Below are 17,690 nucleotides of genomic sequence, written 5' to 3' on the forward strand. Positions count from 1 at the left end.
GGATTTTAATTTGGCTTCATCATGCAACTCACTTAGGCAGCTGGACATGAGGTCAAATGTTGATTACATCTTTCTTCTTAATTGTGGTGCTATTTTTCATAAGACTACAGACAAATGTTGTGTGTTGGTGGGTCTTGATCACAAGTGGAAAACATTAAAGATGAGCTAGGAAAAACAAGAATGTCCAGGAAACAACAAAGACATTATAATGCTTTGTAGAAAAAAAAAAAAAGATTGTGTTACCAAAGTCCTTTGCTCCCAAGGAGAATCCTTTGGTCTTTGAGAGTATTCTGTGTGCCAAACTGAAAACTAAAAGAGGGAGCACTCACTAAAAGAGGGGGATGGGGGAGGGGATGAGCAAGCCCACACTGCAGTTGCAATAAGAAGAGGGGACACATATGCGCAGGTGCACTTGCACCTGTGTGGGAGGACATAAGGGGGCCAGGGGACAACCTTGGGTGTCATTTCTGGAGCACTCCTCATCTTTTAGGAGATAGTTCCTCACTGGCTTGACTTTCTCACTGAGTAGGCTAGGCTGCCTCAGCACCCAGCCCCAGGAATCCACCTGTGTTCATCATCAGTGCTTGGATTACATGTGTGCACCACACCTGCTTGCCTCTTTCTCTTTTTTTAGCATTGTGTCTGAGGATGAAGCTTAGGTCTTCATTCTTACAAAGCAAGAACACTATCAACTTGTCTATCTCTGCAACTCTTGTCCTAGCATTTTAACCTTAGAAACAGCTCATGACAAATTCTTTAATATAAACACAGCATTAAGTGGAGACAGCTGAGGAACAGTGGTAGAGTAATTTCCCACTCTGCACAAATACATGAAGATTTTCACACATTTTGCTAATAAATAGTACTTTATGCTTTTGTTTACTCATTTGTGAAATGAGTAAACAATTTACTGCAAGAGATATCTCTACAAAGAAACAGTTAAAGACACAATCTTCCTACTTTCACATTTGAAGTCAGACGAGGAGATAAGCAAACATTGATGGAAATATGACTTTAACTTTGGAAGCAATTACACAGTGACCAATGATAGCTGTCACCTGCTGAATACTTGCTGTATGCTGAGCATTTCATGTGACTTTGCATGTAGCCGTTCACTAATCTCCTCTGTGTCAGCAACTGATGTAATTAGCTCACAGAGGAGAAAAGTCAACTATAACTTAGATTATGTGGCCATAGAAAAAACCTGAGCTTGAAGCATCAGATGTTCCTCTCATGTCAGACCAACTCATAATCTGCTTCATCCGCATCATCCACACGGGAAGTAGACCTAAGCTAGGCAGAGAGGGGAGGTCTTTAAAATTTTAATTTGTGAAGACTCGATCAGCAGATAGTACTAGTCCAAAATAAAGTGAGCTCTTACAGTGGCAGGTACAGCTGTGAGTGGCCGTGAGAAAAACCCGGGCTGTGCCTCTCAAGACCAGAGGAAAAGAAAAGGGAAGTTTTCTCAGGACATGTATCACAGGGACAAGGAGCTGGGTGTTGAAAGGACAGACCATGTACTGGGAACTTTGTATCAACTTGAGATAAAACCCCATAGAGTAAAACACCACTGGGGATCTGAGAGGTTCAGTGATCTAAGACTACAGGAGTAATAGGTCATAACATCATGGTTTGAGCTGGAAAACTATGACTACACTATCAATACCTCTCCTCTCCTCCTAGACCCCTCTACACCCTCCAACTCTGCCTTTGTAAATATTTGAATTGGTACTTTTGATTATTTCTTTCTTTCTTCAATCAAAATCAATTTATTCAGCAAATACAAAGAACATAATACAGATCCACATATTTCGGATAGGAAAATCAAAAAGACAAACATGTAAATCCTAAGCAGACTTTCAGACAGGATGAATGAGGCTGAGCATGTGCATTCTCCAGATGGATTCTAAGAGGGTCCTTTGGTTGGTGGATCACTATCCCACATCTGCATCATCTCACCTAAGGACAAAGAGGTGGAAGCCGAGGTGATTGCCTCCTGGGGCAAATCAAAAGAATCTCCCAGAGTATGCAAGTTGTGCCTGGCTGAGTCTATGTAATATGGACAATTTAGGAACAGGCTACAGGTCAGTGTGCCAGGGTAGACACAGATACCGATCATCCTGGGAAGTAGATCTTCCCTGGAGTGTGGAAAAGCTGGGAAAGTAAAAGATAAGGACCATAGTAACAAAAGTTAATTGACACCACTGTTTAGATTCTCTAAGTCACAAATAAGGAGCGTGGGTAGTCACTGTGTAATAGATGCTGCAGCAGACATCTTGTGCAACCCACAGTATGACCCCCATCCATCAGTCTCTCATCTGTCCAGAGTCTAAAGTTTCCTTCCTCTCTCATCTCTGCTCATCCCATCTCACCTCCTGTCATCAGGCCAGATCTCAACACACCGCTCAAAAATACTGCCTCCTACACATGTGGCACATACATGTAACCCCAGTACAGGAGTCTGAGGCACCAGGATCTTTAGTTCCAGACCAACATGAGCTATTCATTAAGCCACCGTCCCAACTAATGTAAAGGAAGAAGAGTGTATATGAGGGGGACATGGAGGGGGGAGGGCGAGGAAGGGGAATAGAACCCTGGCGAAAATGACAAAAATAAAGAAGGCAAGGACAGTGGCCTGAATATACAGGAAGCTTCCTTGGCTGCCTATCAGTCTACCTATGTCCTGTACTCTACTGTCCTCAGGTGAAGTGGAGCCCCATCGCTCTGTTGCCATCCTTTGGGACAGCCACCATTGCTATTAGGTTCTGAGCACTTTTTAGACAGCCCAGTATGTAGAAGGCACCCCCAAAATACATTTGAAATACTTCTATAGTGATTAATCTTTAGGAAAGGGAGTCCTTATTGGTCAAGGAGGTCAGCATCACCAGGTAGGGGAAAGTGTCTCTTTAAAAAGTTCCAGAATCTTGCATTAACAGTGGGCACTGGCTAAGCGGGGTGACGCAAGCAGCAACTGAGCATGTGGCAGAGCCAGCGGGCAGTTGTCAGGAGAGTGCAGTTCCACAAGAGCAAAGTCATTAGCATGCAACACTGGGTAATCTGATTTTCATGACAGACAGATTTATTATAACTTCTAAATATATAAATCCCAGGTTATGCTTTACAGCTAACCTAACAACTTGATATATGTGTCTGACATCCCGTCTTAAAATCAGATTCCAGCTTCTAATTAATTTTTATTCACCCATCGCTCTAACTAGAGAGGCAGAAATCCTTGATGGGACCAACTATAGATGGGGTATTAGTTCCTCGTCCTCTGTAGAGCATTTCTCTTAGAAATACCACTTCCGTTCTTAGTTTTCTTCACTACATTGGAAAGGGCAGTGTTTGTTCTCCCTGTGATCACTAAACGTGCCGCACGGGGACCTGACAGACATCTCTGTGATGCTAACAATCTCTGCTCTTTCCCGGCCACACTCAGCACTCAGCCCCATTCCTGAAATCTGGGCAACGTATGACCTGCTTGTTTACAGACTATATTGTCTAGGTGGTACCCCACTCTCCCTTTCTCCAGTAATACTCTCATTTAGTAACTCTGGAAGCTGAGTTTCAAGCACCACAAAGACCTCACTTTAAACCAGTAACAATGCTCATAAAAGCTAAAAATGCTATTGTCAGCTTTCTCTGCAATCTCACATTCGTAATTCACTCTTATCAGAAAAGTTTGTTTCCTTGGCACTTAATTTCTGCTATTCTTTGTAACTGTGGATATTAGGCCCTTGCCTGAAGTTTAGCTGAGGAAGACCTCTCATGCTCTGAGCTGTTTGCTCTGATGGTGATTTCATTTTCTGCTCACAAACATTTATTTCCGTGCATCCCTCTGTGGATTCTGGGATTGGGCTCCTGTGCTACTGAGGTTCTATTCAGAAAGCTCTTGCCCACCAACTTGAAGAGTGTCCCCTGTTTCTTGTAGATGTTCCCGTGTTGTCTGGTTTTAAGTTAAGGTCTTTGGTCTATTTTGGATTTATTTTTTACAGAAGGCAGAGGATGTAAACTTAATTTTTTTCTGCAGACAGATATCCAGTTTACAGAATTTTTTTTCTAATACATTCTTTTGCCTTAAATGGACATAGTATAATTTCATTTTTATGTTCTTTAATCTATTCAATTGATTTGTCTTCTATTTTTATGCCTGTATCAAGCTGTCTTTATTACTCAGCTTCTGTAGAATGATCTAAGGTTGGCATTGTAATACCTCCAACAGTCTGTTTACCATAATATAAAGACATGTAAATAAAGGCGCATGTATGTATAGTGTGCGTGCAATAAGGACAGCAAGAAAGGTATATATTAGGGGATGAGGACAGACTAGGTACAGTTCATAAATGAGTCAAGAAAGAGATAATAAAGTCAACTGTTCTTCTAGTTTGAACTCTGTTGTGGATTTTCCAAGGCTTTGTGGTGTATACGTGTATAAAAATGAATTTGATAGTGAAAGTGTAGAAGCCAATGTGAAACTCCATAGCTTCAGAATGGCTGTTCTAACTGTACAGGATTTAATCAAGATGTATAGACTTTGGGTGTGGTTAATTTAGATGTGTGATGGTTTCTATCTGCAAGTTCTTCATAAGAAATTTTAACTTTTATATCAACAACTTATTAACAATGAGAAGTAGCATAGTAGTAGACAAGGAAAACGGTATACTCGTTGCAGCCAACCATTCTTCAAGTATAAACTTTGAATACTATAATCTTAATGCATATATGTAATTGTAAAAATCTTTGTGTGTGTGAATGAGTGACTGGGGGCATGTATATGTCACATGGTGGGTGTGGAGGTCAGTGGACAGCCATGGATGTTGGTCTCTACCTTCTGCTTTGAGATAGATGTCTTACTGCTCATAGCTGTGGACTCCTTCTGGCTGGTCTGGGGGTTTCAGAGATTCTTGTGTCTGCCTTCCAGCCCGTTAGAGGCCCTGAGCCTGTAGACATGCATTGCCACATCCACCTTTCTGTGGGCTCTGTGGATCTGAACCCATCTCCCCACACTGATTGGCTGGTGTGCACCCCAGAGTCATCTCCGTAGTATTTGCACATCTCGTTTCAACTGCATTCTTCCGTATCTTTTGTCACAAACACGGAAGTCAACACAGGAACGGCAGAGTTAATAAGACCAAGCAATAAGGCTTTGCTCAATGTTTAAATGATTTTCATATGCTCACCAGATGCCTTTTTAACAAGAATAAACTCTAGTGTTTATTAGGTTTTTCTGTCTTTAACATACAAGGAAACTAAAGCCCGGTGAAAATAGGAAGAAGTTGGAGGGGATAGGTTTTGAGAACTCAAATGGTGCTGAAGGCTAAACTTCACCACCTTATTTCTGAGCAGTCAACTGCCTCAGAACTTAAGAGATCATCACTAAAGAAATTAATAAACATTGTGTATGGCAAAGCAATACATCCAACATTAAGAATTCAGCCTCACACTGGGAACACATCTGTGTTTCTGGTTTTTGGTAAGAAAGTTTTTAAAAACCCAGGTACCTGGTTACTTACTTACCTGCCATGTTATAAAGTGTGGGCTAGCTTGAGAAATATATAAAGTGAGGGTATTTTACCTCAAAATAAATAGTTAAAGTGAGGGAAAATTTTAATGTGCAAAGTCCCCATTCCCCTGCTCTGTTGCAATTATGTAATTTCTTCTTCTCTCAGAAGTATGTAATCCTGGGAGGGTGGCAGAGAGTGTTAACATCAGAGTACCACCCGTGCCAACCTGGCCAGCCAGGTGAGCTCACTGGTCCTCAATAAACTGATTAAAGAAACAAATTATTCTGGAGGGTCTTCCTAACCTCCTACCTCCTGAAGTGGCCTGTTTCTGTTCTTTCTGCTGGGCCTCGGGGCTTCAGTCCTTTTCTCCCACCAATGCCAGATCATGTTCCCCTCTCCCCCAACCCCAGCCCCTTTCCCTCCCGGTGCCTCCCACTGTCCCCCCCTTGTGGTTACTTTCTTCTTCATCCCAAGTGAAACTTGGGCATCCTCATTTGGGCCCTTCGGCTTGTTGACCTTTTTGAATTCTGTGGACTGTATCTTGGGTACTCTGTACTTTGTTTGTTTGTTTGTTGTTTGTTGGCTAATACCCACACATTAGTGAGTACATTCTGTGTGTGTCCTTTTGGGTCTGAGTCACTTTACTCAGGATATTTTCTAGTTCCATCCATTTGCCTAGAAACTCAGGATTCTTAATGGCCGAGTAGTATTTCCTTGTGTAAATAAACCACATTTTCTATATTCATTCTTCTGTCATGTGACATCTGGATTGTTTCCAGCTTCTGGTTATCACAAATAAGGTAGCTATGAACATACTAGAACACAGGCCTCTGTGGCGTGGTGGGGAGTCTTTTGGGTATATGCCCAAGACTGGCATTGCTGGGTCTTTAGGTAGATCTATTTCCAATTTTCTGAAGAACCTCCAAATTGATTTTTAGAGTGGTTGTACCATTTTACAATCCCACCAACAATGGAGGGGTGTTTCTCTTTTTCTACGTTCTCACCAATATGTGTTGTCATCTGAGTTTGATCTTAGTCGTTCTGACTGGTGTGAGGTGGAATCTTAGGGTCATTTTGATTTGCACTTCTCTGATCACTAAAGATTTTGAACATTTCTTTAGGTGCTTCTCAGCCATTTGAGATTTCTCTGATGCGAATTCAACAGAAGCTGCTGAACCCTGTGGTTGAATTAGGAAAAAGCTGGAGGAAGCTGAGCAGGAGGGCGAGCCTTTAAGAGGACCAGTATTCTCAATTAACCCGGACCCCTGAGATCTCTCAGACACTAGATCACCAACCAGGCAGCATACACCAGCTGATATGAGGTTTCCAACACATATATACTAGAGGACTCTCTGGGTTTAGTCAGAGAAGATGCCCCTTACCCTCAAGAGACTGGAGGCCTCAGGGAGTTTAGAGGTCTGGTGGGGACATACTCATGGAGACAGGGAGGGTGTGGAGGAGGTATGCAATATGGAACAGTAGGAGGGGTGACCAGGAGGGGAATAAAACCTTCAATGTAAAAGTAAAGTAAAATTAAATAAAAATAAATAAATTATTAGGGAAAATCAAAAAAAGGAGGTTTATTCAATGTCACCATGTTGAGATGAGTAACAAAGACATCCAATGCCCCCTCCCCAAGCCTTCAAGGTACTAACAAAAGCATGGGGCCACAGATGTGAACAGTCAAGAAGTCCCTACAAGGTGCAGCCATTTATCATTGACAATTCCTTGTCTGAGTTCCAGTTCCTCCTACAAGGTCATGTGGCAAACTGTCAGGACTGTGTTAGGTCTCTTTCCAGGAAACAAATTCCTCTATTGCCTGGCACTGGGCCTTGTTCTCCTCTTCTCCCAGCATCAGATCCCTAGGGAAACTCTAGTTTCTTCGGACTATGGTTCCACAGTTAAACAGGCAAAGAGAGGGACATCAATTTGTCCTTATCCAAGCCCTAAAAGTACAAAAGTAAGGACTCACAAAATAACAAAGCAAGTGACTTCATTTTCTAGTCCTCTAGGATACATATCCACATTCATAGAAACAAAAGTAATAGTCTTTCTACAAGATCAAATTTAAATATGTAAAATAATGCACTTCTGACATAATGTATATCCCATGGTATATTATACAAGTAAATATAATAATTCAAACTAAAAATGTTAATAAAAATTGACAGGAGCCTGATATGGATGTCTCCTGAGAGACTCTGCCAGAGCCATACTGATACAGATTAAGATACTTGCAACTAACCATCAGACTGAGCACAGGGATCCTAATGGAAGAGCTAGAGAAAGGACTGAAGGAGCTGGAGGGGTTTGCAACCCCATAGGAAGAACAACAATATCAACCAAACCAGACACCCCCCCACTCGAGCTCACAGGGACTAAACCGCCAACCCAAAAGTACACATGAAGATACCCATGGCTCCAGCCACATATGTAGCAGAGGATGGCACTGTCTGGCATCAATAGGAGAAGCCCTTGGTTTTGTGAAGGGCTTTCAAATCTTCTGCTTTCCCCGGTACAGAAGAATGCCAGGGTATTGAGGTGGGAGGGAGGAGATTGGAGGGGGAGCATCCTCATAAAAACAGGGAGGGGGTGGGAGAAGAGGGAACCGGAAAAGGGGATAACATTTGAAATGTAAATACATAAACTATTCAATAAAAATATTAATAGTAATTAAAAATCATACTATTTGTTTCTTTCTTAAATGAATTCATCCTGGGCTAAAAATTCAATAAGCATTTAGAAGAATACACAAAACATGTATATTACAACAGGTCTTTCTGTCTGGTTATGTTTTAGAGTTTCTGAGGCTGCATTTCAGCTACAAAACTATTCAGTTAGTGCTTTATCAAACACGTAATTATAAAATACGACCTCTGATATTCAGATGAAAACAATAGATAATCAAATCTTCAGCCTGGAGCCATCTTATTTGTCACGCTGAGGTCTGGCTTGGGGACCACTGTAGTTAACACAGCATCTGCAGTAATAGTACATTGTCCCTTACTCCCCTTCACCTTGGAACTGTTAGAGTGTACTGTTTATGAAACGTATTGAAATGTATAAGACAAAATGTATAGATGAAAATTAACTTGAAAAAGACATTTTGAAAAAGAAAATCAATGTTTCAGCCAAAAAGGAAAATTATCCATAAAGTAGATGTTCAATAGATTGGTGTACTAATGACTACATTTACATGTAAATTTCTGATATTTAAATCCTAGACCCACAAGTAGAACTTAGTATAATAGTTGACAAAAATTAATTCATTTTTGCCTAATTATATTGACAATTTAAGGTGCTTGATTAAACTTTATTTTTTCCTAGAGCCAATGCAGCTATAAAAGTGATGGACTGGTGGGACTTTCCCTACTAGCTGTCAAGGAAAACAATGAGAAAGTTTGCTTGTTACACACGCATGTTGCCCAGTGCGGTCTGCAGAGAAGAGGGCTCTGAGCCCACACTTACTGCAAACAGGAAGAGGACAGACCACTCAGACCTCTCTGCCCTTCACAAAGGTGATGCTCTGAGGAAGGTCCACCTCACATTGCCCAGAAAAGGAAAGAATGGGGACCCCAGTGGATATTTAGTGCTCAGATCAGCAGGGAGTGAAGTGGAGCTAATTTGTAGTAACCCTGACTCCCTGTTCTGTTCTCCCAAAGCATAATAAAATAAGGAGGCTGTGTCTCCAGGGCTACACTTGCAGCTGTGCCCCACAAGTTGAAAAAACAAGAAGGGACATGTTAACTGCTCACACCAGCCTGCCTTTCCTGCTATTGCTCTTCCAATAATTCAAGGAGATTGTATGCTCTTCTCTGAAATGTTTTAAGATGCCTTCCTCATTTGTCAAGGAGATTTAGGGGGAATTCCTGGCTGAAAGCAGAACAAAGAACAAACTGCTCTCTCAAAATGCTCGATTCTTGATGCGTTACATTTAACCTTGAGCTCAAAAAATATCATCTGGGTTTAACTAATGTTTGGAATTCTAGTTTGATGATCTATGTATAGCTTCCTTTGGTCAGTTTGGATTAGTACATCATCCTTCCAAGATTTTTCTTCCTCTGAGACCTCTGGTGGAATTATTCCTCACATATCTTCTGTCCGTCTGTCTGTGGCAGTGACCAGCTTTTCTGGACTTGAGGTGATCCATTCATTCTCTCCCCTATCATGGGGCATTTTCCCACATGTGTTGAGTCTCTGTCTTTCCCCCTATGAAGGGTGGAGAGTTCTTGGTGCTGCTGGTCTATTACCAAACTATCTTGGGCTAATTTAGTCCCTTAGTCATTTATGCACAACACTTTTGGAATGTACAACAAACCCCCAGCTTCCCCCATTCTGAAATTTCCAAAGGCTGTAGCTTATAACAGACTCTCTTTCTTTGTTGTAACTCTCTACAGTGTTCTTAGCAATGTACTTGAGACGTATCTTGATTTGGGCTTTCTTTGTCCAATTACTGTGGAACAGGAACGGTGGAGCACAGTATTCAGGGCAACTTGGATTTGCATTTTCAAGCCCTGGCCACTTATAGTTAAGCTCTGAAACATACCAGTGCTGCTCTTCCTGTGAGAGCTGTGGTTTCTGCACTAAGGATCCAACCTGCTGTACTCTGACTATATATTAACTGGTTACATCAGTGGTGACCATGTCCCAGAATCAAGTCATATTCTAAATATCTTCTGGGAGGAGAAAACACAGTGTATGATCAATAAAATTCCTACAAAGAATCAGTCTCTAGATCATGTGTAGACTCACTCCTAAATACCTCTCAGACCAGCCCATTTCTTCACAAGAATTTTACAAAATCCCATGTGAATATCCCTTTGTATGACTGCAAAGCTTCCTAATTTTGCTCCTAAGTTGTACACTGTTCTAATCCACCTCAAAACAAAAAAGAAAAGTTACTGGGTGTAACAACACAGACAATGATACCAACACCTTCCAATTCTATACCATATCTCATCTCAGTCTAACAATGTCCCTGCTTGTTGCCAAAATAACTACCAGCCTACCCTATTTCCATGAATTAGTCTTACGCAGTTTGCGCTCCAAATGAGTGGACTCATACAGTTGGTAATTTTCTATTCTCTTACTGTTTGTCATACTCATCCTCACTGTTATAAATAGAGTTGGTTCATTTTGATGCTATATAAACATTTTATCATATGAACACGGTGCTTTATTGATACTTTGTGCTGTTGGAGACTGTTCAGATTGTCTTCTGCTTGAAGACTATTAAACATGATGAGACTGTGAAGACTTGGGCGTTCCTGGACACACATCTACAACACCTGAGTTTATAAGCGGCCTTCTTCATTAACGATCGCCAACAGCTTCCTATCGTGATGGCATGCATTTTCATCCTGCAGCAATACAGACAGCTCTGGCCTCACATGCCTGCCAACACTTGACGTTATTGGTCTTTCCTCATGTTAGCACATCCTGGAATGGTATCACATTGTTCTTAGTTAACATTTTAATAATAATTAACTACAGGAAAACTGATATGCTTAGTAGGCATATGGAAGTCCCCGAAAATGTTAAGGGATCATTCAAATGCACTGACTCATTTACTGTGAGGTTCCCCTGTCTTTTGACTGACTTTTAAAAATACATTAAATCTTCTAGCTACTGCTCCTTGTCAGGCATACATACCGTCTATAACAATGGCTGCCTTTTCCTCAGTTGACAGTGCTTTGTTATAAAACAACAACAATAAAGACTTTGCATGTTAATGCATTTCTCTTTGTTAGTTCACACATGTGGTTGTGAGTTCTAATTTACTTATTTTCCAATTTACTCACTTAAAATGTATGCAGTTGTAAGCTATTTGATATATTCATAAGTTTGATTCTAATCGCACAAGAGTTTAGAAGACTCCATTCACCCAACACACTAATCCTGGTGATTTTTCAGATACCTCTACCAAGTCTTACATTTGAACCATTTTGTGTATAAGGCAATGGTTTCTTAAAGAGGATTCACATGTACATGCTGTTTACCTCACACACAGAATCTGCAGTTTGATAAAGCCAGTAAGTCTACACAGTAAATAGCTATCACACCTTAGGGTTAGAATACCTCTGTCATACACAATGTTAAGCCATACCCTTTGCAATTAAGCACTATTCCATACCCCACAATAATCATTTTTAATATCATAATAAATCAAATGAATAATATAGCATCTTATGTGAAGAATCCTTCCCTCTGTGTAGAATACCTCTATGTGTGGGGTAATTTTAGTTCCCATGTTCCAAATCTTGTAGTGTTTCTGGGTCCAAATACTTGCATAAATGGTTTGGATTAACTCTATACAGCTTCAGGTCATCATGAATAACATTGCTACGAAGACAACACATACTTTGAATATAGTTTCATTTCCTTAGAAGATTTTCAGTGACTATATGTGGAATCACAGGGTTACATAATAACTTTCCTTCAAACACATCTTTCCAAACTAGTTTCTAAAGCACATATATCATTTACATCCCCACCAGCAATGTGCTAAGCCTCTGGTTTCTCCTTTGAACCACATTTTTTTCTGTACAGTTAAGCCACTCCAATGAGCAGGAAACAGAATTTCTTTGTGGTTACAGTAACATTGGGTATCTTTCCTGCCTTCCAATTTGCATCTCTCTAGTGACACTCAGGCCCACGTTTCCGTGAGACTCTCCAGGGCTACTGTATATAATTATTCAGTTCTGTTTATTTTGTTCTGTGGTTCTAGAAAATACAAATTATTGGCGTACACCCTACATGCTATCAGGCTGATTTTAGTGAGTACCTTAGCAGGCTTTGTGAATTGAGGGGCTGATACCTAGAAGGTCAGGTGCTTCCTACATTAACTTTTTAAGCTTGCTAAATTGATTGCTTAAAGTTATATAACTACATGCTGTGCTATACTGCTTTATTATCTCTCCATAATCCACCCCATTTTTTTCTCTCCAGCTCTCCTTACACCATAGCTACTGAGCTATGGTGAGGATAGTTCCTACTTAATGCTCATGTAAGTCTGGGGTAAGACAAGACCTCCAACGTCTCAGTTCACTACCACGGTTGTTTTTTAAATGGATTCTGTTTATTACTGATGTTTATTTGCAGACCTACTTTGATATAGGCTTTTATAAGAATTAGATGTTTAATCCTACCATGTACTTTTTCATAAATATGAAGAGATTCTTATCGTTTCCCTCCTTTTTGCTGTTACTGTGCCATCCAGTGTTAGAGCAATGCCAGCCCCATGTGTCTCATAGGAACAATTGAATTTTAACATATTTTTAAAGATACTGCTTGGTTTACTATTACTTTATAATATGTGCCTCCTTGACACTGTTAAAATATATTTACTTTCACTGACTTGTTTAGCTATTGTTTTCTAGTAGCCCCTGTTACCCTTCTGCCACTTTACCACCCAATCAGTAAATATGGGGTTACAGTGATGGCTCAGGCAGTACAGTGCTTGCCATGCAAACAAAAGACCATCAAAAGCCATGGTCCATTTTGTCACACTGCATGTACCTATCAAGTGCTATTTTGTATGTAAAGGGCTTAATACAGTGATGGAGTCTATACGTTTTTCATGGGTTTTCTGTTTACTCTGCTGGGTATCTGTTGTCTGCTCTCTCACTAACTGCTGCAGAACTTCATCTCTCATAAACCAGATCTTATTTCTTCTTTCTGTGTGAATTTCTCAGTGGTTAATCCTCTGCACACATTAAAAGCTCCATCACACACTGTGTCCTGACTTGTCTCTGTCCACACCCGCTCTTCGTCCACCGTGTCTGCATTTACTCTCAAAGCCATGGTTTTGCATGGTAGCTTCCCTTCCAGCACACTGCCCCTGATTTTGCATGGCTATCTGACTCATGTCATTCAGTCTTGTTTTGCTGTTAAATCTCAAGGAGGCCTTCTTAAGACAACTCATCTAATCTTGTGTTTCACCTGCCATATTCCCAGACATGATAGAATCTTCATGAGATAAGTAATAAAATAATAATAAGAAGAAGAAGAAAGAAAGAAAGAAAGAAAGACAGACAGAAAGAAAGGAAAGAAGGAAGGAAGGAAGGAAGGAAGGAAGGAAGGAAGGAAGAAATTGGAATCAGAAAATTCCAAGACCCACAACACTCCCTGACCCCAATTCCACCCTGAGTATAAAGCAAACAGTCGGTGGGACTGCCATGCCTCTGTGACCACAAGAGCTTGTGTGTGGTAATGCAGAGCAGGAGAGTCCAGTTTCTCTGGATTCGAACAATTTCTACATCACTTTGACAATGTGTGATGGGACATGGTCACAAAAGGGTGTCAACTCCAACTCCCCAAAGGACAATGGGGATAAGGGAGCTATGCATTTGACAGCACCGTTGATATCGTGTAGTAAATGATATTTTGTATGCAACATGCTTTCAGCACCGGAGTCATGGAAAGCTTTTCACAAACAGGAGCTATGATGACAATGTTCATGATGATAATGATGATGGAAATAATAAGCATCTGGTAAACACTAAATCATTCAATCAAACTCTCAGACATGTGCGCACACACACAATTAAATATTGTGATTAATTTCTACCAAGTGGATGCAGCCATCATCACTTGCGTTAACAGATTTTGTAAAGACTTGGTTACACTTTCAGCTCTAAACTGGGTAAATTTGGTATCAAGAAATACAGACCAGCCATTGGAAGCACTGCAGTATCTCACAAAACTAAAATTAGAACTGGGAAGCAAACTTTTTGAAAAATCAAGGCAGCTCCAGGGAGTGGGAGGGCACGAGCTCACAGGCATTATGTCCGAATACTATCACCCAAAATGATTAAACCAGCATTAGCACCTGTGTTTCCTCTCAGTTCAGAATCCCAAATTTCCAACAGTGAAAACATGACTGACATAACCAGGTCCTGCTGCCCATGGCCTACTCATCTCTATCCCTAGAGACAGGGCTTGGCACAGATGAGGGTAGTAGCTACCATCTCTGTGGCTCAGAGAACAGTTCCTAGAAAAGCATTTTATTTTATGAAATCAAATCATCCCAAACTATACAGATACAATCATAGGGACTCTATCAAAGACTGGCTTTCTCTAAAAGCGGCCATTTTGTTCTACTCTCTGCTCATCCAGAATAGTAGCAACCAAGTTATGCACCATTAGCTGCTTGGGAGGGAGTTAATTACAAATTAAATATAATTGAATCATTGAATATGCTCTCAAGTCTCTAAATAGAATAACAACATGCTACCTTGTAGAATCAATTTTGCAAATCAAAGCTCAGTATCCTGCTTCCTAGGATAACAGAAGGGCTTTGGTGAGATTTCTAAAGTGTAGAGATAAAGTTGAAAGAATGTTTATTGGGATGTCATCCAAATTAAGGGAGGGGCAGAGGATGTACTTATTGAAACCCTTCCTGAGTGGCATGCCCTTCTTGAAATGCCCTGAGTTCATTTCCTCGTCTTTCATAAAGCAAGCATTGTGATGAACATCTATAACACAAGCACTCAGAGGTGGAGGCAGGAAGATCATCCATAGCTAGATAGTGACTTCAAGGACAGCCTGGGAATATATGAGACCAAAATTAAGGGGAAGGTATGTTCTTAGATACTGTGGTTTTTAAAAACCCCCGAAGAAAACTGATGATAGAATAAGTCCACTGATGCTGAGGTACATTTCATGTTTAGCAGACTCAAATTTGAAATAAAACCTTTTATTTCAAAGTTCCTTTCTGTTGCTTTCACATACTACTTTAGCAAACCAAAAATAAAAAAAAAAGAAAGAAAGAAAAGGTAGCATAGACCTAACCCTCCTTCATGAATCATCCTCCAGAAGTTCTTGAACTCTAGCACCTTGAAAAAGGCAACCAGAAGAGAAGTGGGGAACTGGTTGGAAACTGGAAATGAGTTGTCAGCTGATTAGCATTGCATGTTTGTGGAGTAACCGAGACTCAGGAACAGTGGGGAATAGCATCAGCAGAAGAAGAGAAGCTAGTGAATGTGGATGATTCCCATAGAATCCTTGGCATTAGTGCAGTCCCCTGATCTGTTGCTGCAGGATAATCTTCTTCCTAGACTGCTAATATGAGTCTTCATAGACATGTTTTCAGGAGCAAGAAAATCATATTTGGTATTTATAAAACCACCAGGGGGAGGAAGGCCACATGGTGAAGAAGAGTCATCAGCCGGACCAGTGGTTCTATTTCCTGCTCAGGTACTGTGTGTCAGTTGTGTGATGTCTGGAGGTTAGTTCACCCTTTCGGCTTTACCAGGTTTTCTTACCTAGAATAGTGGTAGCATTTTTATCTATGCCTCCATTATGTTGTTATGAAGTTAAATGAGGCAGCAGCTATAAAAGCTTGCTTCCTCATCTCAAGTACTTTGTGAACACTTATCATTATCATCGTTACTTTTCTCCTTTCAGACTTTAATAGACATTTGCAAGATTCAGTTCCTAGCATTTACCTTTAGATTCAAGAATTGCATTTACAATAGACAGTAGCCTGAATGATCAGGTGTCACACAAGTTTCATCTATCGCCAATCACATTTAAAGCTAATACAATTATCACATATTATCCCTACCATTCTCAAGGGAAAAAAGGCCAACTTACTCTCCCCAAATCAGAGTGGCCCAGGATCTCAGAACAAAGGATAGTTCAATGATCTCAGACAGATGAAGACAACAGATGTGCCAAGAATTGGGACTGGGGCACCAATTCAACAAATAACCAAATAACAACCTATAAAATGGGCTCTTTTACACATTCTGCTACTTGATACCTGGTATACTTGGAATGATATCCCCCAGGCAGTCAGAGATTCCCCTCGTTCCTAGCAACAAGTCCCTCACTCACATGCCTACTGTCCACTGTCTGCTTCTGATTTAGAAATCTCTGCCACTGTAAATAGCAAAACACTCTGAAAGCACTGGGTAGAGCTCCAGATAGAACTGTGAAATGGGTTTTAATAGGAGTGATCCTATTCGAAAGCACACAATTAGCCAACCCCAGTGCCAATCAGCAACGGAATACAGAAACAAATTATGGTACATCTAGACATTCAGCCTTAAAATAAATTCTACACTGGTGATAATGGAGAGAGAAGTTTCACGTGAGAAGAAGAATGGGAAGGCAAGGCAGAAGACTGGGGTAGGGATAACTAATACTCTAACTAAGAATGTTTGAGAAGGCTATATGAAAATCTACTATTTTATAATCTCTCTCTGTCTCTCTCTGTGTGTGTCTCTCTGTCTCTCTGTGTGTCTTTCTGTGTCTCTCTGTCTCTCTCTCCCCCTCTCTACCTCTGTGTGTGTGTGTGTGTGTGTGTGTGTGTGTGACTCAAAATACCCTATATAGGAGATTATGTTCATCCTAGAAGCTTTGAATTACCAATTATAAAGTCTAATGCTAGATGGGGAATACCCCCTTCTCAAGTTGTTGGTCAGCAGTATCGTTGAGATCATCCCAATCATATAGGATTATTCCTTTTGAGTGACCACTGGAATTATATGGTAAGACGCCGATTGCCAAAGATATCACACATACTGGTCAGAAGACATGGAAAAATCAAGTTGATGATGACCAGGGAGCTTCTTTCCTGCTTTTTACCTTTCACAGGACTGGAAGTTGCTAAGCAGGCTACTGGACAGACTTGCAGGGGACCTCATCTGTTCTCTTACCCACCTGTGCACCATGCGGATCTATGTAACAAGATACACTCAGGGATGAAATAGTGCCACAAATGCTATGGTTGTAACCAACTACTTTTTTGATTGGATTTAAAACCTGATAGTCAAGAGAAAACATGTGTCTGGTAGTACAAATCTAGCAAGTAGTTATTGTTGGAGATTTCCTAGGGCCCTGAAGTGAATTTACTATTGTTCTTTTAAATGGACATAGTATTACACCATTACTCTTTTACCTATAGATTTGTACAGCTCTCAGGCAACCTCAGACATATTTTCTTATGTAAGGAATTGTTGCTAATGCAAAAATACACCATTGATCAAATTGCAGAGAATAGATGACAAAGAGACAAGTCACAAACATGACATTTATATCACAGCCCATCCACAAGGCTCCAGGATCATTGAGAAAGAGGGGTCAGAATGACTTTAAGAGCCAGAAGTTGGGTAGAACCATGGCAAAACTGTCTTTTGGACATGACAGACTGCTGCACTAATAAATTTGTAGCAGCTGTGG

General features: G+C 40.6%; 1 protein-coding gene across 2 annotated transcripts in view; it reads right to left on the minus strand.

The window, feature by feature from the left end:
- Positions 1-17,690, minus strand: part of FHIT (fragile histidine triad diadenosine triphosphatase) — a 1,443,778-nt gene that overhangs the window by 1,264,195 nt on the left and 161,893 nt on the right. The window lies entirely within an intron of this gene.

This window comes from Micromys minutus, assembly GCF_963924665.1.
Source record: "Micromys minutus genome assembly, chromosome: 12".
NCBI classification, from domain to species: domain Eukaryota; kingdom Metazoa; phylum Chordata; class Mammalia; order Rodentia; family Muridae; genus Micromys; species Micromys minutus.